We start from the raw sequence: 24,985 nt of genomic DNA, 5'->3' as shown, positions 1-24,985 counted from the left end.
TCTTTCATGAAATGCTAAATTTTGCTCAACAGGATATCTAGTAACTAAAACTATCCTAAGTAAGATTATTAATAATATAAAATATTCTCTATATCATTATTTTAATTTTAGTTCTTCAATTAAACGTTTTGTTGTTAAAATTATGGATATATTAATTGATTTTATTTTAGGGGAATTAATTGATTTTATTCTAGTCTATATTTTATTCTTGGGAAATTACATTCTTTTATTCATTTTGACTTTGTAGTGCTCCTATAATTTTGTTAGCCAGTATTTTTCTAATTTTTTTTCTAACAAGTATTTTTATAATAGTAAATTCTCTTTTAATACATAAAGAGGTTAAAAAAAACTTTTTTTGGTGCCCCTAAAATTATGGGGCCCTGGGCTCCCGCCCCGCCAGCCCGTGCTTAGGGCCACCCCTGGTCTAAATTTACATATAAACGTTAGCTTCTAACAAATGAATATCTTGGATCTAATGATGAAAAATATCTCTCGATATCAATTCAAAATCATGAAAATAGGTTCTAGTTAGCTACTCTAAAAAAAGAATTAAGCATTAAGTAGTTCATCAATATTAAAGCATAATTAGATTTACGTAAAATGTCATGATCAAGATTTGTAGATAAATATATGTATGACTATATCTAACCTCAACAAATTGAAATTGGCTACTCTTATTCATAGTAGCTTTACAGTGATATCCTAGAAGAAAGAAGTTAAATAACATCTATCTTGATTTCTCAGACTATGATTTGCCTTTGATATTCCTCCATTTCTTTATCTATTGTTGTTCTTGATAAATTTCTTTGTGAATACAACAACAATGTTGTACCAAAATTTTCCAACTATACTTAACTCAATTGGTTTCATCAGCTATTTATATGGGCTGGTAGCAGCAGTCTCGATTAACAAGGCCTTTAGCTTGCTTATCGAGTTTGCCTTTTCCCCACAAATTGTCAACAAACTGGTTCGTGTGGGCTTGTGTCGCCATACCTCACTAAGTGAGGCCCCTATTTTGTGCCTAAAGAGCTTGCTTCCTTTCTCTTAAAGTTACTTAGCCTGCAAGGATTCTCAAATCGCCTTGCTTCGCTAGAAGAGATTTCCAAACTCACCTAGAGAGATTCACTTAGCTTCATCATAAAGTAACTTGGCTCTAAAGAAAGGGTTGAATGCATTTGTCTCATGTTAGCTCGCCTAGTGGATAATCTTTCTCGCCTAGCGAGAAGATCCCTGTTGGTTTTGCCTGATATCTGGCTCAACGAGGTTTATGGTTGGCTGGGAAAAGTGACTATCCTTGCCTCGCTAGGCATGCCCATGTCTCGCCTAGCTATCTTTTTTACACGCTGCGAGTGTACGGTTAAGCGAAGTAGTAAAGATTATCGAACCACAAGGACCACGGGTTGAATACCACAATACATATTTATAAAAAACTATTTTACGATCAAAATTCTATAAAAAAAATTAAATGATTACAACTATTCTTAACAAGGTATATATATATATATATATATATATATATATATATATATATATATATATATATATATATATATATATATATATATATATATATATATATATATATATTAGTAAATTTGTATGAATCAAAATTGAGGATCAAAACTTCTTTTGACATTATATTTACTCCAAACAAATCAATGATAGAGACAGACAGATATCCATATAATAACGAATAGTGAAGTTGGTTTACCACATGTAATGCAAGCATACCCCATAATACCTTTTGGGTATGACTATTTGACTTTATGTATCCATAATCTATAATTAAAACAAAGCTAAGATCGTCCATTACGTTATGTTAGACCCCGTGAAGACACAAAATACACAAAGCTAGCATAGTGGACCCATAAACCATACTTATCAATCTATGACTTAAAATAATAAGACCCCACCAACTCGTTACATGTCTCAATGGCATAAGGCAAAGACATAAATTTCTCCTATGCATGATTTATTTAGAAAACTATTCATTATTAAATGTCTATAGACAGTTGTTTGTGAGGTGGGTCATGGCAAAGGGAAGCTTCACATTCACAATGTGTCTATATCTTGTGTTATTTGTTGATTTTTTTGGAAGGATTCATTTGGTTCACATTCTTGTGTCTTTTATTGGGTTCTCTCTATTGGAACTTCATGTTGTGTAGTCACTTCTCTTTGATTTTGTTGTCTAGTTATTAGTTGTATATTTTGATCAAATTTGTTTTGAGTTTTATTCCGTTTTTGAAGATCTAGTAAATTGTCAAATAGCAAATAGTAAGATATGCCAAACAAATTATTATCATTTAATTAATCATGTTTAGTAGTGTCTCGAATATTTCTTATTGATGAGATAGCCGAATAATTTATCTATGTGTGATAGTATTTGATTGGTTTTAGTTCAATTTGGCAATGTGTAATATGTGGAATTTCTCAAAACGCATTTACCTTTAATATGTAAAGGAATTAATTATAGATATTGATTATGCTTATAGTTTTAATCATGTAAATATGGGTTGGTAAGAGGTGATGGATAGAAGAGAAAGTAGAGATTCTATTTGGGGAAGGGTTATTCATTGATAAGATGTGGGTGTTGGTGTTGGTGGGTGGGGGTAATTGGTTTATGGAGAAGTTGTTTAAGAAGGTGGGGATAATAAAGATTCATATTTTATCAAATGAAATTTATAATCTTCTCAGAAAGTTGATTTTTTTTTAAAAAAAATTTAATTACCCATGCATCTTATTCATTTGTACACAAATTTTTATTTGATAAAATATTATTGCGTTTCATCAAATAGTCCTTTTTTTAGACAATCGATTATTCAACAATCTCCATTTAAAAATGATATTTTTAAAGGTGTCAATTTTTTCCAAATTATATCGGGAAAGAGTGATATATCTCTTTCAAATTTCTTAAACAAGATTTATACGATTCTTTAACAGAATAATCATTATTTGAAAATAAATTTCAATTTCAAGATTTTTCACAATAATCTGATAAAAAACGTTATGTAACAAGAAATCAAATTGTCTTAGGGTTAATGAGGTGGGCGAGTAGGTGGTTAGATTTTTTAAAAATTAAATTTTGAAAATGTGTATTGATAGGCCTATCTTGGGCAATGTGGGTTTTGATTTATCTCCATTGTTGATAATTTTGTGTTGTCCTCATATTTCTCTCTTCTTGAGATTGATTTCGTGGTGACCCGAAGAGTTGGGGGATAAAAGCTAGGGTATTGACAACTTTAATTTCTCCTTCTTCAAGAAGTCTTGGCATCTCTTAAGAATGATGTAGGGATAGCGTTCAATAATTTCTTTAGTTTGGCTTATTTACCTTGTACTTTTTTCGTTTTACTTTGTCACCCTAATCCCTAAAGTAGATTCACCAATTACGTTGGGGAATTTTCGTCCAATCTCACTTATTAGCTCCCTTTATAAGTTGGTGGCTAAGTGTTAGCTGAAGTGTTCGACGTCATGTTATCTTAATGAAGAAGGAAAATATCTTTGGAGATATTGTGAGCTTTCGACAAGGAAAGTATTTTGGAGAAGCCCAGTCGAAGTCACCTCTGCATGGGAGGGGTATGTTGGACAGGACTTAGAAATATTTTCTAAGTTTTAGATGAGTTCGACGAGTAGGGTGTGGCATTCGACGAAGAATTTGAATTTGAATAAGAAGTAACTGAATTCCCTCCTTATCCAATTTCAAAAGAAGACACGTGGAGCCTCGGGGTGAAAGGAAAACATGTCGAGCGAAATGTGTCATGTTCTAGGAGAAAGACCGTTGAACACAGTTACTTCGATTTATTATATATATATATATATAAGAGTCTTAGCGTTAGGAATCCGGGTGTTTATTCATTTGTACAAAATTTCACATAAACTCAAAGTATCTGCGTTATTGAGAAAGAGTCCTTGAGAAATGTACGTGTAAACACCATATTTATTCAATTTACAATTTATCTTTCCAGAATTTATTCACTTCTTGCAATTTATTTTCAATTTCTTTTTACTGTATTTCTTTCCAAGTTTCATAAAGTTACTTTAAGCTAACTTATATTAAAACAAATAATATCCAAAAGTATGAATGTTGTCGAAGTGTTCTTAATTTCACAAAACATAGTCTAAAATAAAAGCACATGTCCTGGGATCAATCTAGTTGATCCTGTAAGTAACCCAAAAAAACCTTTGTTTTAGAAAACTAGCGCTTGGTTACCAAATTTCAGGGTAAACACTAAGGTTTTGGAAATTTGGATGTCCTCGATTATGGATAAGTCAACTTCTCCTAACCAAATTGTCTTTATCAAATGTAGGAAATTAGTTGACAGGGTGGTGGTAGTGAATGAGCTTGTAGATGAAGCTGAGAAGAATAAGAATAAGTACATTAGCTTCAAATTCAGTTTTGAAAGAGCTTATGATTTTGTTTGTTGGGGTTTACTTGAGTATATGTTAAGGGGTTTTAGGTTTGGTGATAAGTGGTGTGTGTGGACGTGTGCTTGTATGTTCTCTGAGAGCCTTGTTTTCCTTGTTAATGGCAGACTTATACAAGAAATTAATATTCATACGTAGGCTCAAGCAAGGGGGTCATTTTACCCTTTTTTTATATTTCTTCTGGTGGTGAATGGTTTGTTGGGAAGCGGTGGCCTTTGGTCTCTTCTCGGGTTGTAAGGTTGGATCATGTGATCTTATAGTTTCTCATTAAAAATATGTTGATGATACATTGATCTTGGAAGCTGTAACTGTCGAGAATCAATGAGTTATTAAATCCATCCTCTGAGGTTTTGAATTAGCTTCAGGAAATTGGTCGAATTTATCTAAAAGTAAGCTTATATGTGTTAATGGTATTCTTGATTTTTTAACTATGGTTAAGGGTTTCTTTCTTTATAAGAAAACACTCTTGTCTTTCAAGTATCTTGGTTTTCCTATAGGAGTGAACCTACAAAAAATGTTTACTTGGGATCCCCTTTATCAAGCTTATCTATGAAAGGATTAACTTATGGTGCAACATGTATGTTAGTTTGGGTGGGAGAGTGGTTCTGATCAATTTGGTCTTCAATGCTATCCTTATCTTCTACTTGTACTTCCTAAAGATGTTACTTAAGGTTTTGAAGTTGATTGTGAGACTGTAAAGAAGGTTCCTTTGGGGAGAGGTTAAAAGTTTATCTAGAATTTCTTAGGTTTAGTAGTTCGAGGTTTGCAAACCTAAAAGTCAAAAGAGATTGGGTGTTAGGGATATTTTCTTGACCCACCTTGAGCTTCTTGGTAAATTGATATAGAGGATGATCACTCAGGATCATGGATTATGACGTATCATTTTAGCTACTAGACATGATCCTCGTGTTGTTTCATCCATCAGTGGGGTTCGTAGGCTTCAAAGTAACCTCTTCGTGTTGAAAAGATATTTCCTTTTTTGGGTCGGATCATGAGATCTCTTCAGATTGGTTCTCCAACGATATCTCCAAGAAGCAGAATAATGATCTTCTCACTTATTTTTAGGAAGACCTTTGGTTAGGGGTTTTACTTTGAGAGCTCGGTATCCAAATTGGTTATAAATATCAAACCAGAGAAATTTATGTGAGGTTATATGGGACGTTGGTAAAAAGGTTCTTAGGTTTGGGTTCTTAGTTGAAAGAGACGGTTATTTGTCTAAATCTGAAGTTGGTTATTAAGATTGTTTCTTCAGGGTGACACTCATGCCAATGGGGTGATTGATGGTTGAATCATGTTAAGAAGGGACTGTTCTTGGTTAATAGTGTTTATTCAGTTTCATTATGGGTGGTGGTCAATCTCGCACCTTCTCTTTTACGTAACTTGACATTTTGAAGCCTTCTTATATAAGTGTGGTGGTTCGTAACTTTTAATTTAAGACCCATGTATATGCCGCTATCATGAGTCCAAACTCAATTCCCCCTTTGGTTTACTCTAGTTTGTATTAAAATTGAATAGATCATGAAAAAACTAAATATATATATATATATATATATTGATATTTTTAAACTATCAAATATATTTTGTTTAAAACTGTAAACTATCACACACAACATCATAGCAACTAGATTGTTAGCTTGGAATAACATATTTTTGTCATTGGGAGGCAAGGTTGTATTGATTAATACAATGTTGAATTCAATCCATATTTACATGTTATCCTTCTATAAAGCTCTAGTAAAAGTATTCAACAAAATCAGAAGGATTCAAGCTAACTTTCTGTGGGAGGATTGGACATTAAGAGGATAATTTATTGGGTAAGTTGGGAAAATGTGTGCAAATTTAAGGAAGAGGGAGGTCTCGACATTAAAAATATTGAGCTTTTAACATGACTTTGTTACTTATATGGAAGTGGCAGATTGCGAAAGAGAATTATGCATTTTGAAGTGGTATTTTGCGTCATAAATACCTCAATATGGAGTTGAAGATGTTTTATGAAGAAGGAAGTGCAGTTCGAAAAGGGGATTCAATTTGGTGGATTGTTGAAAGTGGAGATCAAGAATGGATTCAATCTGAATATTTTTACTAACAATATTTCTGTGCAAATTGATGAATGGTTCCGGAATTTCCTCTTGGCAGAACAAATGGCTTGGCACCCAAACTCTTAAAGAGGTTTTTCCATAAACTTTTGAGGAGGCCATTAACAAGTATGGCATCGTTGCAAATGCGATATTGTGGGAAGATGGTTATCGGCAATGGAAGAGGTTATGCAATATTGTTAATTAAAAATGATATTTAGAAATAAGAATTTTGTCTCTCAAATTAAGATAATTGTTAATTAAAATAAAATAGATATTGTGTTGATAGTGACTCATGAGATAAAATAAATTGTTAGTTTTATTAAAATTAAAAAATCAATATTAATATTTTTAGTGATAGTAAATAAATAGAGAAAAAAATTAAAATGAAAGTTAGATAGTGTGAAAAAAATGTGAGAGAAATTTGAAATTTTAATCAAAAGAGAGAATTAATGGATGTAATATTAATTGTGATTTAATTGGAGAAAGTTGGAAAATAAAAGTCACATGTCAATCTTGAAAAAATGTTAGATGTATAATGGATTGTTCAAATTGGACACATGACATGATGTAATAGGAGATTGGAATGAAAAATGTAAACATTATTTAATTATTTAAAAAAAAATTAGTGTAAATAATTTATAATGAAATGACGATTTAATGAGTTAACACAATTAATTTATAATGAATAAATATTATAATAATAAAGTTGTGTTTATATTAATATATAATTATAAATAAATGTTACACTTATTTAACTCAAGTAACATTTATGAGTTAATCTATCTCACTCACCCTCTTAAATATACTCTTTCCAAATTAAAATTGAATAAATCTTTAGAAGAAAAAAAACTTTATTCGTCATTTTTAAACTATCAAAATTCAATCTACCATTTTTATGGTAGTTTTTAAAAAATATAGAAAATTGAATGTAACACAATTATAAATTTGACATCCACATATTAAAATATCAGATAAAAAAGTAAAAATCATAAAACTAGTAATGAGCAAATATAGAACAGAATAAAATTTCTACAGCAGTGTAACATTTTCAGAAACCACATGCCATGTTTATTGTCCCAAACTTGTAACCCAAAAAACGAAAAGAAACAGTAAAAACGGGAAACAGGTTATACAAGTTAGGTGTGATACCCCAAAAGAGAAAACGACATGTCAATGGAATTGTTAAACCAAAAGGATCAAAGAACAAATAATTAGATTTCAATGCTATTTTGACCATATGATGGTTGGAAAATCCAAGGGTGAAGCGTGTTTTGAGGGATGAGTGGGGTATAGTATTGTACTTAAGTGTGTAGTTTTACAGTGTGGGTGTTGTGAGTTTTGTGAAGTTAGTTCGTCAACCCAACAAATAACAAAGTTTATGAAAAGTGTGTTAGATTAGAGCAGTGGAAAAGGTAACGACTTTGAATGACTTAAACAACCTTCAGTTTACTTTTTTGTGTTGTGAGATTCGAGTTTCACGCTCCCTTTCAAGCGTGTGACACCACGCGCATGTAAAAAGTTTTATTTAATTGTTTTGTTCTTGTTTCAAGTTCAACCTGAAAATGAATATATTATGAGTTTATTATATATGTTATACATATTTTGACAGTTAACGTATACTAGTATTAGTATATATATGTTATAAGAACTTAGGATAAACTCAACTAGTCCAATTATTATAAGGATGTGGTCCACTTTTCTTTTTGGAGTATTAAAAAAAAAGCTAGTTAGTCAATATGGTGCACATTTACTAGCGGTGAATATTTGAGTGAAATAAAAGATTTTTAGTTGGTCTAGTGGTGATTGAAGTTAGATTTGGTAGGTTGAACCATGGTTCAATACTCCGCAAATAAAACGGAAAAAATATATTACTTAATTATTTTTAATATATATAAATTTAATATATATTTTTATCATTAACTTAAAAAATAAGCATTAAGTTCTCACCTTTTCAAATGATTATATTTTCGTTTAATCTAAGTAGTACTTATGTGTATGTAAACCGGAATGTCACTTTTAAGTGGTCAATTTTGTTTTGGACCGACGAAGGTTTATTATGGGCGAAATCCATATATACAATCAAATCATGCAAAGCCTAATAGTTTTGTTGTATTTTTGTAGGTTTTTCTGCATTGTCGGAGCCTCGAGAAATAAAGTGTCGAAGACACAGCTGCGGACGCGTTTTGAAGAAATAAAGTTGTTGTTCTGGTGTAGCTCGCGTCGCGCGCTGTAGGAGCAAAAGAATAAATTTTTGGCAGAACTGAGGGCGCGTCGTGCTAGATTAGCGCGCATCGTGCGCTAAGGTGATTTGGTACATTTAATACAGGGCGCGTCGCGCCGACTTAGGGCGCGTCGCGCCGACGCGCCCACTGCGAAATTATGTTTTTGTATAAATAGTTCAGCTTTGTGTTTTTAGGTTTTTATCACCTCTTCTTGGACAAAGTTGAGCTTTGATCCATTCATTGTAGTTTAGAGGTTCAAGCAACACTATTGGGTGTCTCATCATGTCGATTTAGGTAAGGTGGTCTCCGATTGTGCCGACAAACACGAGAAGTTTCTGCTTGTTCTTCTTCTTCCCTATGACCCATTCTAATGGTGGGGTTTGTATGTATATTTCTCCTCTCTTATATGTATATTTGTTGATCTTGAGATCGTTTATATATTCGCTTTACAAATTATCATTGTTGTTGTTCTTGATCTTTTTGCTTAAATGCTCCGGATTTGTGTTGTTGCAGAAATGGACATCATAAATCTTGATTAGGAATTATATCTGTTAGTTTCTAGGTTTCATACATGGATTTAGAGCTAATAATCGTAATGGGTATCGATTTTAATGCCTGTGTTGTTTATGTCTGTGGTGAAATCGCTGATGTGAATAGTACGGTTGAGCTTTCTTCGGTGTTGCAGAAATGGACACTGATGTGGCGTATCGAATGATGCTTGGTGATTTTGATGCGTATTGTGAGTGTTGAGCGATAGATCTTCAGATTTAAGTATTCGACGGGTTAAGTAGAAATACGATTCCAGACTGAATTCTCTTAAGCTACAATAGATTATTTATGTGCTTTTATTTACTTTTCCCGCATTTTACTTTCCGCACCCAATCATGAAACTTAGAATGCGAGATAGTCGAATGGCAGTTTTTCTTTATCAATCTCTGTGGACTACAATACGATATAACATATATCACCCGGTAATAAATAATACCTATTACTTTTTGCTTGCCGCTTTACCGCTTCAACAAAATGGCGCTGTTGCCGGGGATTGGTTTTGAGATTAATCGCATTGCGATGGTTTAACATTTTAAGTTTCGTAAATATGTCCATATCGTATATTTTGTGCATAGACACATACTTGTATACTTGTATAATTATACTTGTTTCGTTTTGTTTGGTGAATTTACTAAACAAGTTGAAGTCGGATTAGCTCTTAAAATTACATATCTTCACTTTTCAACTTGTTTAGTCATTTCACCAATTCGTTGTAAATTGTGTTTTTCTTATTGTTTAAGTATGTGCACATATGTGTTGTTTATGTTTTGTTGTAAATTGTTATCGTTTCATAACATTTGTTCAAGTGAGTGGTTAGGACATTTTCTTTAGCTTGCGTTGAGGCGAAAGCGTTGGCGTATCGTATGGGAAGCTACTACCGTGCACAATAAAGGCGTCGAGCTAACGACGTTAAACGGGCGCTTGTTGGGAGGCACCCCAACGGTTTTATTTTTCTATTTTTTTTGTAAATGAGTTGTGTAGGTGTTAAGTGGAGGCCGCACTGGAAATTTTGGTTTTCTAGACTAGTTCTATTTTTCTGGTGTAGCGCGCATCGCGCGATCATCCGCGCGTCGCGGGGCCTGCGAGTTGAAGAGCTTGGTTTGGCAGAACTCAGCGTGCGTCGCGCAGTCTTGAGGGCGCGTCGCACGCCCTGTGGCTTTTGGCCAGTGAACTCTTTTTAACAGTTCACTTGACCCGCCTTTTTCCCACTTACAATTCTTTTTTGTTGTTTAGACTCAAATTTTGGCCCGATTACTTGGAGTCGCAATTGGTAATTTCCGATTTTGATAGATTCAACATGCGGGTTGTGCGGGAATGATTGTTCAAATTTGTACGTAGCAAGGTACTCGTTTATCGCTTTCTATAGCATAGCATATTTATGAGACTTTTCATTTGTACAAATTTCATATTACTCATTCTTTTTGCATAACTTGCTCATGACTTGAATCAAAATTAGTTTTCCCTTTTTACCATAAATGTGAGGTGGCTTTCCATTGTATATATATGTGAGAGACCGACAATTCTTGTTTTAACTGGATATTATTATGTTTAATCTTTTGTTTGTATTGATTTTGTGAATGCACGAAAGTGATCAAGGCATTTGTTTGATTTTGAGCACAACTACCATAGCCAAATATCAATTCACCTTGTGAGTGTGTGACCATTAGTAACCACTTTTGAGCCTTTTTGTCAATATCCATATTGTATGTGCTTAATGCTTTTCTATGAGCGTTTGGTTTTCAATTGTGTATGGATGTTTGATTCTTTGTTTTTCTTTACCTTCACCTATGATGTTTGGTTGGATTTTCAACTTGCCTTAGAAAGTAGGGAGTATTCACTTGATGTTGTGGTTGAATTCAAGTTGGGGAGATGGTGTTTGCTCATTTATAGTGTGATTGGTATGAGGTTGAGGAAAGAAAAGAAAAAGACAAAGAAAAAAATGTGAAAAAGAAAGAAGAAAAAGAAAGAAAAAAAGAGAAAAAGTTTAAAAAAAGAAAGGCTTAAATGCACTTTTCGTCCCTGTAAGTTAGCGAGTTTTTTATTTTCGTCCCTGTAAGTTTATTTTTTTGGTTTGAGTCCCTATATTTCACTTTCGCGTTCGCTTTAGTCCCTAAAATCAAAATTTGCAGGAAATTTCCCAGGAAAATCCGCAGGTAACCTGCAGATTTTCCTGCGGATTTTGGCTTTAGGGACTAAACCTCAAGCAAAAAGTAAGATATAGGGACTCAAACCAAAAAAAAAATTACAAGGACGAAAATCAAAAACTCGCTAACTTACAAGGACCAAAAGTGCATTTAAGCCAAAAAGAAAATAATAAAAAAGAGTTGAATAATGTGCTAATAAGTATTGTGTTTGGTGTGAAACTTGTGATGAAGAGAAAAGTTGGATTGAAATTCCTTTGTTTGAAACTTTGTGGAAGTAATTACTCCCTTAGGTTTAGGCAAGTTTTTTGTTTCAATTAGCTTTAGGACTTATCACTTGTTTGTTAACCGAGCCACATTACAACCTTTAAAGCCCTTGTGATTCGTGTCGTTGCATTTTCAATACTGTTTTTGGATGAGTGCATAATTTTGTCTATTGTTTGCAAGTTTGTCGGGTGTGTGTCAAAGTCCTCACCTTTCGGTGTTTTTCATCTACCGATGAATTTTTGCTAGGCGTGATTCGTGATTGAGCTTGTTTTGTTTTAGAATGTTTTATATGATTTTTGTACTTAGGATTTGTTTCGCTTTCATGTTGTCGTTGTAGGATTGTGGTAAGTATTTACTTTGTTCATACGTTTTTGTTTGAACCGTGCAATTGTTTCGTTTTTTCAAGTCTTGTTGATTCTTGATTCTTTGGATTTTTATTTTTGCGATTTGAGTATTTGGCCTTGTTTGAGGACAAACAGATTCAAGTTGGGGAGAGTTTGATAAGTGCCAACATGTAGTTATTTTGGGTATGTAAATAGTGGCACTTATCGATACTTTTTGTAATACCGTTTGAATAATTCCTCGTTTTTGTGTAAATTCGTATACTTTGAGTTTTATTACGTTTTCGTGTAAATATATACCGCTTGATAGTTTTGTTGTATTTTTGTAAGTTTTTCTGCGTTGTCGGAGCCTCGAGGAATAAAGTGTCGAAGACACGGTTGCGGACGCGTTTTGAAGAAATAAAGTTGTTGTTCTGGTGTAGCTCGCGTCGCGCGCTGTAGGAGCAAAAGAATAAATTTTTGGCAGAACTGAGGGCGCGTCGTGCTAGATTAGCGCGCATCGTGCGCTAAGGTGATTTGGTACATTTAATACAGGGCGCGTCGCGCCGACTTAGGGCGCGTCGCGCCGACGCGCCCACTGCGAAATTATGTTTTTGTATAAATAGTTCAGCTTTGTGTTTTTAGGTTCTTTATCACCTCTTCTTGGACAAATTTGAGCTCTGATCCATTCTTTATAGTCTAGAGGTTCAAACAACACTATTGGGTGTCTCATCATGTTGATTTAGCTCAGGTGGTCTCCGATTGTGCCGACAAACACGAGAAGTTTCCGCTTGTTATTCTTCTTCCCTATGACCCATTCCAATGGTGGGGTTTGTATGTATATTTTTCCTCTCTTGTATGTATATTTGTTGATCTTGGGATCATTTATATATTCACTTTACAAATCATCATTGTTGTTGTTCTTGATCTTTTTGCTTAAATGCTTCGAATTTGTGTTGTTGCAAAAATGGACATCATATATCTTGATTAGGAATTATATTTGTTATTTTCTAGGTTTCAGACATGGATTTAGAGCTAATAACTGTAATGGGTATCGATTTGAATGCCTCTGTGTTGTTTGTGTCTGTGGAGAAATTACTGATGTGAATAGTATGGTTGAGCTTTCGTCGGTGTTGCAGAAATGGACACTGATGTGGCGTATTGAATGATGCCTGGTGATTTTGATGCGTATTGTAAATGTTGAGCGATAGATCTTCAGATTTAAGTATTTGACGGGTTAAGTAGAAATATGATTTCGGACTAAATTCTCTTAAGCTACAATAGATTGTTTGTGTGCTTTTATTTACTTTTCCCCATTTTACTTTTCGCACCCAATCATGAAACTTAGAACGCGAGATAGTCGAATGACCGTTTTTCTCTACCAATCTCTGTGGACTACGATACGATATAACCTATATCACCCGGTAATAAATATACCTATTATTCTTTTCTTGCCGCTTTACCGCTTCAACATAAACCCTTTAGGTTTAGGGTCCTTCTTTTTATAGCCATGGAAACGCATGGGCTTGGATATTTAATATGGCCAAATCAAATAATCTGCAAATCAAATCTTTTAGTGCATAAAATAGTATTCCCATTAATGTTTTGACATCTAATATTGAGAACCAAATCTTCAAATATTTCTGTATTGAAACAAATCTTCTGTGAATCAAATCTCCTAATGCGCAACTTGGTCTACACGAAACATCAAACAAATATTTTGAAGCACAAGAAACAAATCTTCTAAAAATAAAAACAATACAGGTTGCGATGTTGCACCAACATGTCACATTATTTTGTCCAACATCTTATTGAACTAGTTGTTTTAACAAAATGCAACCAACAAACTCCCCCCTTTGGCAATATTTTGGCTAAAACAACTTTGGGTTATTACCATTTTTACCTCCTGTCATATAGGTCATTTTTGGTTTACCTCCCTGTAATTTTTTTTGTAAAAGTAACATTGCCATTAAAAGATTCTTTCGTTTTAAACCTTGGCAGAAAATGACACACTCTAGTTGCTTATGTGTCATCCTGTTTGGCTTTTTCTTTTTGTTTTTCATTTTTTAATTGTGCCACATCAGATAATTGCCACGTCATATTTTGTTATCATACAATATAATTATGCAAGATGAGAGTTTTGGCAATTTTGACAAGTGTCATGCTCACATCCATTATCAAATTTTGTAAGGTTACTATAAAAGGAAAAAAAATTAAGATAACTTTTTAATTTGTTAAATGTATTAATTGATGATTTATTTTAAATTTTTATGTGAAATCAAAAAATGGTTGGGCCATTGAGAATATGAAGCATCCATTGAAAATATGAAGCATCTATTAAAAGGGTTTCTATAATTATCTTTAATTATATTTTTAATATTTAATTAATTATTTCATTAATTCCTAATTATTCATGATGACCAGATACACTTTGCATAGCTACTCAATAGTCACATTGAAAGATGTAAAATTATTGGTATCAATTAGGAATCCAAAAGGAGTTCTTTGAGAGAAGCTTTTTCTCTTTAGTTTCAAATGGTACATGAACAATCTTATTTCTTATCCAATCTTCAAAAGCTTTCTCTCCAAATCACCCTTCAAACATACTATATAACAACATTTATTTCCTCCTCATTAGACACACCCCGAGAATCACCATAAAAAAATGTTCTCTTCGATTTAACAGCCATGTTAATTCTTTATTGTAAAAGCACTACACAAGTCTTTAGTATACATCAAATCGAAGGCATAAAAGCTTCATTCTGGTGTTTGTTATTTCATTCATATGTTGAAAAGTAGAGATAAACTCAATAACAACTCCACAAACCTTAACAACATCCTTACAACACTCATGAGCATAATCTTCCAAAATTCATTCAATACTAACTAATTGTTAGAACAAGATTGAGAATCTATGTTCAGAATTTGGTTTTGATGATAACAAGTATATATTTTGTTAGTAACAATTTTACTAATGCTTTCATTAAGTGTGCAGATGTTATGCTATAAGCCTTATACGACAACATCAGAAAGAAACTCAGACAAGCACAACATCAGAAAGAAACTCAGACAAACTTCAAGGAATTAAACAGAAATATCATATACATGAGGAACTCATTACAACAAGAAGATCACATGAGTAAATGATCAGAAGTTATGCACATAGAACAAAAATTCAAATCAGTGTCAGAAGATCATAAGTCATCATAGAAACAAAAGCTTGACATTACAAATAATACTAAGCTTCTTCAGAAGTACAAGCAACGTCAACTTTCACAGCAACAAAAGTTTGACTCTGTATTCAGAAGCTTTGAAGAACAGTATAAATTGCTCAAATTAAATCACATGCAATTTATCATGTTACTCAATGCAAAGACAAAATTATGACATTTATGGTTGTCTACATTTTAACAAAAGGTAGGAAAACATGCTACCAATAGAAACGGTTTTGAAAGAAGAAAAACAAGGAGAACATGCTACCAAAAGATAAGATTCGCCTTGTAAATAGGTGTGTCATCATTCAGTCTACGACAAGAATTAAATGCTATGTTCAAATATGGTTCAACAGAAATATTCCAATAGTAATAATAGACTTCTATAAAAGGAACAAGACTATGATAGAAGAGATGTGTGAGTGAGACAACGTGAGCAAGCAAATAAGCATAAGATTAATTAAGCTACTCCAACAGAGGCAACACACACAAAGTGTGTGATAAAACTATTATGTTGAGATACATATCATAAGCCTATGAAAAGAGAATCAAAAAGAGTGAAAAAGAAAATCCTGCATGTTTTGCAGAATACTCCAATGGAGTTATATGAAATCTACAATACTTGATCGAACCAAACACTTCTCATGTTGTATGACAAAGAAACTGAATACGTTGAGTTACTGCTCTACAGTGTTTTATGTTTACTTGTGATCATCAATGTGTCATCAGCTGTAATGAGCTTCATGATCAGTATTCAAGAAGAAGAGGATGAAGATCAATGAACAAGAAGCAATTCATACAAGAGCAGTTGCTCTTAATCTGCTTTCAAAAGAAGAAGAAGATCTCATCCAAAAGTTGAAGAAAAGAAGACTGCAAGAAGATTTCTTGTAATTATATATAAAACACCTAGAGTTGTTGCTCATATTGTGTTATATCTTAGGAAACTTCTGATAGATTGTTTAGGCACCGTAAGTGACTTATAGTCAGTGTGTCGTAAACATATGTACTTAGAATAGGAGAAAATCTGCTTGACTAAGAAGCACACTTGTAATCTCCAGAAGAACAATTCTGATAGAATTGGTGTTCCTTAGGTATCCTCTGTTATGGATACTTGAGAAGTCCTTGAGATCTGGTTAGACTCTTGGAGGGTTCTAGGTCAATAAACGTTATATCTCGTGGAGATCACTGAACGGTTTATTGTCCAGGGTTAGTCACAAGCAGTTGGCTTGTGCTGGGTTAGTCACACTAGTTGGTTGTGCAGGGTTAGTCACGAGCAGTTGGCTTGTGCAGGTGTTGCTAGGTTGATGAACGTTATATCTTGTTGAGATCACTGAACGGTTCATCATCTAGGGTTAGTCACTCGTGGGTAGCTTGTGCAGGAAGTCAGTCACGGCAGTTGATCGTGCAGTTGTAATCAGTTTGATTATAGTGGATTAAGTCATCGGTTGAGAGAGGCAAAATCACCTGAGGAGAATGGACTGGAGGTAGCCTTATTGAGAAGGTGAACCAAGATAAAAATGAACGTGTATTTTACTTTCTACGTCTTTCATTTAACTTAGAACATTCACGCAGAATATCTTCGGAACTGTACTAAGCAAAGTCAGAAGTTCTGATGATATAAAGAAGTTAAAATAAATATGTATCTCATTGGTTATGTTGTGTTATCTCTAACATGCTTCCGCAATAATAATCTAAGCATATCCAGAAAATGAGATACCAAAAAGAAAGAAAAGATATATAGAAAGGGAAATTTTATTTTATAAAAAACACAATTCAAACCCCTTTTTCTTGTGTTTTTCTCCACCTTCACTAATACCTTATGATTGTCTTGATTAATTTTCTTAGTTTTTAGACCCTTGATTTTTGTGTGTTTTGTGTTTAGGTTAAACAGGTTGTTAGGGAGGAGAAGACTATGGCAGCACTTGGGATATACTATGAATCTATGGTAGCTCACTTGCCTATGGTTGAATCACAAAAGTATTTTCAAACATTACCACAACCATAACAAGCAAGTTCAAAAATCAAGAAATAGAATCACAACAACAATCACAATAATCCAATGCAACAAACATAATATTCAGAAAAATTATAAAACAAATATAAAGAAAAAGAGGGAGTTTCGATTCTGAAACACAAAGAAGGTTCTAAAACCACTTCCTCCACCAAGCAGCATCGTCGAACCCTCAACACGTGCCATCAGAAGTTCGCCCTTGCATCCTCACACAATTCCACCGCTCTACCCCTCTCCGTCACGTCCGCGACAAGACAATCACCTTGACCTAAATCGTCACCTCCGCAGCTTGCAAACAGCCTCCGTACCGGACTCGACACACAATCCTCCGCCTCTACGCGAGTCACCTCTTTTTCCGACGAAGTTTACGTCACCCCTTTTCTGTTTCGATCCTTTGGTGGTTTTTCATTTTGGTTGATGGATATTATGCTAGATTTATGATTTTATATATTGTGGTTTGTTTTGCTTTAAAAGAAATAGAAATTCATATCCGCAACAAAAATCAGACAAAGAAGAAGATTAGAAGAAGTAAGCAGAGCGCGCGCGCACACACACACACACACACACACACACACACACACATATATCTTTTAATTTCGTCTGTATTTTTTTTTGCTTTTGGATTTCTGCAGAATGTTGTATCTATACGTCTGTAACTTTGAACATTTGAGATCTAATTTGGGGCTTAAGGGTTTGACAGGGGGTTTGGGTTTTTTTTGTGTTTGAGGTTTGAACCTGTTAGTGAAATAGAGAGAGATTGAGAGGACTTTGCTATTTTTGTTGTTTTGATTTTCTCCGAAGAAACAATAATGAAACATGGAGAAATAGAGGAGAATAGAGCAAGAGAAACAAAGAAAGAGATGAGAGAGACGTGACATGTGTTTTTTTTGCTTAAGCACAGAGAGTTTTGATTAAATCTTCCTTTTATTGTTTCATTTAAGTTTTAATTAAGAATTTAAGTAATTAATTGAAGGAAATATGACAAAGTTGTAAAAAAACTCTTTTTATTTTACTATATTTAATGATTTTTAAAATATTTCAAATATTTTATATATAATAAAATTTTCTTTATAATAGAGATTATATAATCATTGCTTATTAAATATTTAAAATTTTCATTTTTCATATGTATTACTAATAATTTATCCACCTTTTTTTATGTTATCACAGCTTCATTTATAAATTGTAAATAATTATAAAATAATTTTTTTAGCATAACATTTTTTATCAAGTTTATATTCATTTAAATATAAGTATTTATTCCCTCTATTTTTATAAACTTCTATATTTTATTTCATAATAAAAAATAATAATTTAACTTTCAAATACTTTTCATATATTTTTTTAGTTTAATATAATAAGATACCGATAATATATAAGACTTGGTTGATGTGTATGTTGAGCATGGTGCTGATATCCTTGATATAATAGATGAGGCAGAGTTGGGACAAGATGGGCCAAGTTATGATAATGATGATGCAGTTGAGGTTAATAATGATGTTGAGGGAGAGAAAGACAAAATTTATGAGAATAATGAGGTTGACGATGAGGGTGATAAATACTTGGATTATGATCATAATGAGGTTGGTGATGAGGGTGATAAAGATAAATATTCTGAGCATAATAAGGTTGATGATAAGGATGATAAAGACAAAGATTCAGTTGATAATGAGGTTGAGGATGGGAGTGGGAACAATAGTGAGTATTCTATAGACTTAGATTGGACTACAATCTTACTAATTGAGACATCAGAAGTGTTACCTGAGCAAGATCTGGATGAGGATTGAGATCAACTATATACTCCTCCAACTACTGAAGATGAACAAGAATATGAACATTTTCCGAATTTTCAAAGTGGTGAGGAAATCAAGTTCAAATTAAGTTTGGTGTTTAACAATAAGGATGTAATAAAGGATGCTCTCAAGGAGTATGCTATGATTAGTAACAAAAATTTGTACTTCAGAAGTAATGATGGAAAAAGGATGGTAGTTAAGTGTCAAGATGGATGCAAGTTTTAAATGAGGTTTAGTAAGTGGGTTGGAAATCAATCATGGCAAGTTGCTAGTTTATTTGATGAACATGCATGTGCCAGGACTGCATATAATAGACAAACCAAGACTAGATGGCTGGCTAAGCAATTTTCCCACATACTTAGACAGACTCCAGACATGAAACCTGTTAGGTTAATTTTTGAAGCAATTGAAAGATAGGGAGTGAAATTGTAAGCTGATTAGGTATACAGGGCTAAGAGAAGAGCATTGGAATTGATACAAGGTGCTGGTAAGGACTAATTTACTCACTTAAGGAGTTATGCAAAAGAGTTACTAAATTCAAACCCTAACAACAATATTGTTCCACAATGCTCTGAATCAAGTGATGATCATGTGTTTGAAAGGATCTATGACTGTCTACAAGCATGTAAAGTTGTATTTGCTAAAAGCTGTAGACCACTAATAGGACTGGATGTATATTTTTTAAACGGGGAGAATGGGGTCCAGTTGATGGGAGTTGTTGGAAGGGATGGGAATAATCAAATATTTCCTATTGCCTATGGTGTTGTAGAAGTTGAGACTAAGGATTATTGGGAGTGGTTCATAAACCTTCTCACTTAAGACTTGCAATCCATTAATAATATACCATATGCTTTCATCTCTGATCAGCGCAGCTGATGCGAGCTCAAGAATGGAAGTGTCTTGCTTATCCCTCAGTTGGGAGCCCTATTTATATCTGTTGGAGCCATTATTGCTTTCATTGATGGAGGAACCTTGGATTCCCTCCATAATGACTGAACCTTCATAACTCCCGCCGTTTTGGTCTTTAAAGGATTGAAGTCCTTTATCATGAAAGCGACAGTTACAGTTGTCCCGGGCTGATGACGCCGAACTCGTTTGGTTTCTGCGTGTGTCGTGCTGTAGGGAGTACCAGGCTTGGTTGAGTGTCCGGGTCGGCTTGTGGGATTCCTCTGTGCTGATGACACCGGCCTAGTATCTCTCTTTGGATCTACCACGTCTCTCCGCTTTGGACTGTCTTGCCTGACCGACTCAATCATTCCAAATATGCATAATTCATAACATTGATCTCATTTTCCTTTGTAGAGAGTTCGATCATCTTTTCTCTTATGTTGGTGACAAATTTCTGACCCTTTGCCTTGCATATTTGTTCTCCAATGTCTATCCAGTCTTATTAGGGATTTGTTTAACTTTCTTCCAACATAAGTTAGAACATATGGAACAATTTCCTAAGTATTCTTATCACCATGATCTACCTTCTCTTGAGTATTGGATACAAAAGCTACACTTTTGTTCTTCTTTTATAATCTTCCATTTATAGAAAATCCAAAGGTTTGAAGAGAGCCAATGAGTTCATCAATCTTTAAGGAGCTTAAGTCTTAGGCTTCTTTTATAACTGTTACTTTCATGTCAAACTTCAGAGGTAGAGATGTGAAAATCTCTCTAACCAGTTTTTCTTCTGACATATTTTATCCCAAAGTAAAAGAATTGTTGGCTATATCACACAATCTAATGTTTAAGTCAGATATGGATTCATCATCCTTCAACTTCATAATTTCAAACTCAGTTATGAGGAGCGGTAGCCTTGACATCCTAACCTTGAATGCACCTTCATGAGCAATCTTGAGTATCTCTCAAGCTTCTTTAGCTTTAGTGCAAATGTTGATTAATTTAAACATATTATTTTCAACACCATTGAGTATGACATTCAAGGCTTTATCGTTTCCAAGAGCTCCATCATCTTCATCTTTGGACCATTCAACTTGAGGCTTAAAGTTTGTAGAACCATCTTGAGAAGTGATCACATGATGTTTTCAACCTTTAACCATAACCTTCTAAGTTTTGTTGTTTATGGATTTGAGAAAAGCAATCATCTTAGCTTTCTAATAGTCGTAATTTATGCCATCCAAAACAGGTGGCCTGATGACTAAACCTTCATCCTTACTATTATTATTAGTATCCATTTGAATAGAAAATATCCTCCCTAGAGCTCACCTAAACCGAATAGGGTACATGCTCTGATGCCAATTGAAATTATTTTTGAGGGGACAAATGTTGGAACAACTAGTCCAACAAGTTAAACCAGATTTAATACACAAATGAACAACAACACATAGTCAATGTAAAAGCAATAAATAACACAAGATATTGGTAACCCAGTTCGGTGCAAAAAACACCTACGTCTGGAGGGCACTCTCTCCAAGAAAGGAAATTTACTACTTCAAATTGGTACAATTATTCTTCTATGAATACCAACCCTATGATGTTCAATGATTCTTCCTAATCCTAGTGACTGTCTATTTAGGCCACCTCCTAAATATGAGAACCCCTTTCACTTTCTCTCAATCACTAATCCCAAGTGATTTTTTAATAATAACCCTATTGAATGTTAAATTTACAACTCAACTAAGACAAACCAACAACTATGCGAAGTTACTGAAACATAGAGTGGTGTACACAAAGACTCAACACTAACCCTTATGATGACATTAGCATGGAATACAAGTTACAAAAACTCAAAACTCTAGCACAAATATTCTAAACCTTACACACTAAATGCATGTCTCAAGCATGAGACATGAGCCTCCTTATATAACAATGTCTTTTGAGTTTTCTCCTTTGGATATTTGATTTGATTTCCTCCAAAAAAAGATGATTATGTTGGATATGATCTTCTCCACAAATGTATTAAATAATAAGATATGATTTGTTATATTTAAAATTTAAATTTAAATTTGATTTGAACATCTCATGTTGTCAAACAAATCAAACAAACATTGCTAAATTAACTGCAACAAATCTGATTAAATCCCAACAAAAAATTATACACTACACAACATCCATATGGCCTGCAGACAAGGTCATATGTTGTATTGCACATGCTTGAACATCGAGTTCCACAAGTTGCACCAGAACATTCAAATTAACTCTTCATCTCGAATATGAAGATCTTCTTTGTAGACCGAATCTTGGATAAAATAAGCTTAAACCAAAACTATAATACCAATTGTCTATTGTAAGAGACCAGATGTTGCAACACACATGTTGGAACATCGGGTTCCACACGTGTCCCTTCAGCATCAGAACTAGCTTGAACAAACTCCATGTTATTTTGTATAATGCAGCCAATCCAAAAGAAATATCAGTTTTCAATCTCCATTCATAAGTCTTAAGCAACCATTGTCCTAGTACCAAAGCTTTTTAGTGTGTTCTAAAAGACATTTTTGTATCACAAGTTAGTAATGATTTGAATACCCATAATTATTTAAATCCTTGATGGTTAATGCTTTTATAATTTTTTTTTATTATAACACATTGATTCATTATAACCCTTATCATAATAATAATATATTCTCTAAATTTCTCAATTTTTTTTATTAGAATACTTTGACTCATGATGGTTTGGCTTACCACTATAGGGACATCTCTTTTTGAAATTTTTAGTTTTTTTCTTATGAAAGCAATATGTCACAACATGTCCATATTTTTAGGTATAAGTTTCTTTTTGGAATGGTAACTACTATTGACTTGTTTTTATTTGATTCAATTTTTACATACTTTGTATTTGTTAAAACTAATTTTGGGAAGACATTTAACTAGACTTGGATCAATAAGAAATACTCTTCATACTTATACGATCAACTCATCTATGTCAGATTAATTTATGTTTATCAATGGATAAGAAATATGAATCAAATCAGTTGAGAGTTCGTCTAAGTCTAAGATATATAAATAATGTTTTCTTGATCTAGAAAAAATAGTTTTTCCCAAGGATGCTTATTTTACTTCATGCATGTTAGGTTTGAAAATAACTTCAAAGTAATTCCACTTTGTTAACTTATAATTAGTAAATTAAGTTTAAAACCTTCCACATATTGAATATGATGGAGAATAAATCTTACCAATGATACCAACAAAACAAGTTAAAAGTTGTTTTCATTCCAAAAACACAATTTCTAAAAAAAGAAAAATCTAGACATGTTGTGTCATATTGCTATCATAAGAAAAGAGTTGGAAATTTCAAAACAATATGTTCTCATTGTGATAAGCCTAACCATCATGAGTCAAAGTATTATTATAAAATTTTTAAGAAAATAAAGATAAGATGTTAATATCGTGACAAGCAGGGTCGTCATGAATCAAACTATTATAATAAGAAAATATCTAATAAAGAAATTAATCATCAAAGATCTAAATTACTATGTATACCCAAATCGCTACAAACTTTCAAAACAACAATGTCTTCTACAAAATAAGAAAACTTTAGTACGTGGATAATGATCACTGCTCAAGACATATGTTTCTTATAAAAAAAAATGGTGAATCAATCACTCTTGGAAATAATGTCAAATTCAAAATCAAATGTACAAGCTTGACATATTTTGTCTTTATCAAAAATAATTTTAGAAAGCCATTTACCTAGATCAAGATTGAATAATTATGAAATAGTTTTCATTCTTATATGACCTTCTCGTCCATGCCAAGTCCATTTATCTTTTTCAAAGGATATTTAATATGAATTAATTGATAGTTCATCTAAGTCTAAGATATACAAATATTTGTTTTTTGATCTAAAGAAAATGGTTTTTCCATAGGATAATGGTTTTACTTCACACATGTTAGGTTTAAAAATAACTTCAAAGCCAGTATCACATTGTTGACTTATACTTTGTAAATTATGTTTAAGACCTTTCACATATTGAACATCCTTAAGTTTAGCGGAATAAAACTTACCAGTGATACTAATACCTTTAATTTTAGATTTTACATTATTTCCCAAAGTTACTGATCCACCATCGTTTATTTGATTGATGAAAAACATTTTCCATCTCCAGTCATATGTCTTGAGCAACCACTGTTCATGTACCAAAGCTTTTTCTTGTTTTCTTGAAGACATTCTTGTATCACGAGTTAATAGTTATCTGGATACCCATAATGATTTGGATCTTTGTTGGTTAATGCCTTTATAAAATATTTTCTTATTATAAAACTTTGATTCATGATGTCTATACTTTTCCCAAAAAGAACATATTCTCTTAATTTTCTCCAATTTTTATAGTAATACTTTGACTCATGATAGTTAAGCTTATCCACAATGAGAACATTTCTTTTTGTAATTTTTAATTTTTTTCTTAGGATAACAATATGGCACAACATGTCCCAACTTTATGTAGAGTTTGTGTTTTTGGAATGAAAACTATTCTTGACTTCTTTTTCATTGATGCAAACTTCACTTATTTTGCCGCTATTAATACTAATTTTGGGAAGAGATTTAATTAGATCAAGATTGGATAATTTAAAAATAGTCTTCATACTTATATGGCCAGCTCGTCTACGATATATCCATTTATCTTTTTCAATGGGTGTGAAATATGAATCATTTAAATTCTAATGTATAGAGTAACACATATTTGTTTTTTGTTTTTTGATATAGAGAAAATGATTTTTTTTTCAAGGATGATTGTTTTACTTCACACATGTTAGGTTTGAAAAAAACTTTAAATTCACCGTCACATAGTTAAGACCTTCCATTTATAAAACATACTAAATCTTAGTGGAGTAAATTTTACCAATGTTACCAATACCTTTGATTATATATTTCATATTATTTTCAAAAGTTATTGATTCACCATTTTTTTCCGATTGAAGATAAGCATTTTCTATCTCCAATCATATGTCTTGAGTAACCATTGTCCAACAAGTACCAAATTTTTTTCTTATTTTCCTGTAGACATTTTTTTATCACAAGTTAGT

Source organism: Vicia villosa, unplaced genomic scaffold, assembly GCF_029867415.1.
Source record: "Vicia villosa cultivar HV-30 ecotype Madison, WI unplaced genomic scaffold, Vvil1.0 ctg.000418F_1_1, whole genome shotgun sequence".
Classification (NCBI taxonomy): domain Eukaryota; kingdom Viridiplantae; phylum Streptophyta; class Magnoliopsida; order Fabales; family Fabaceae; genus Vicia; species Vicia villosa.
This window is presented reverse-complemented; position numbering follows the sequence as displayed.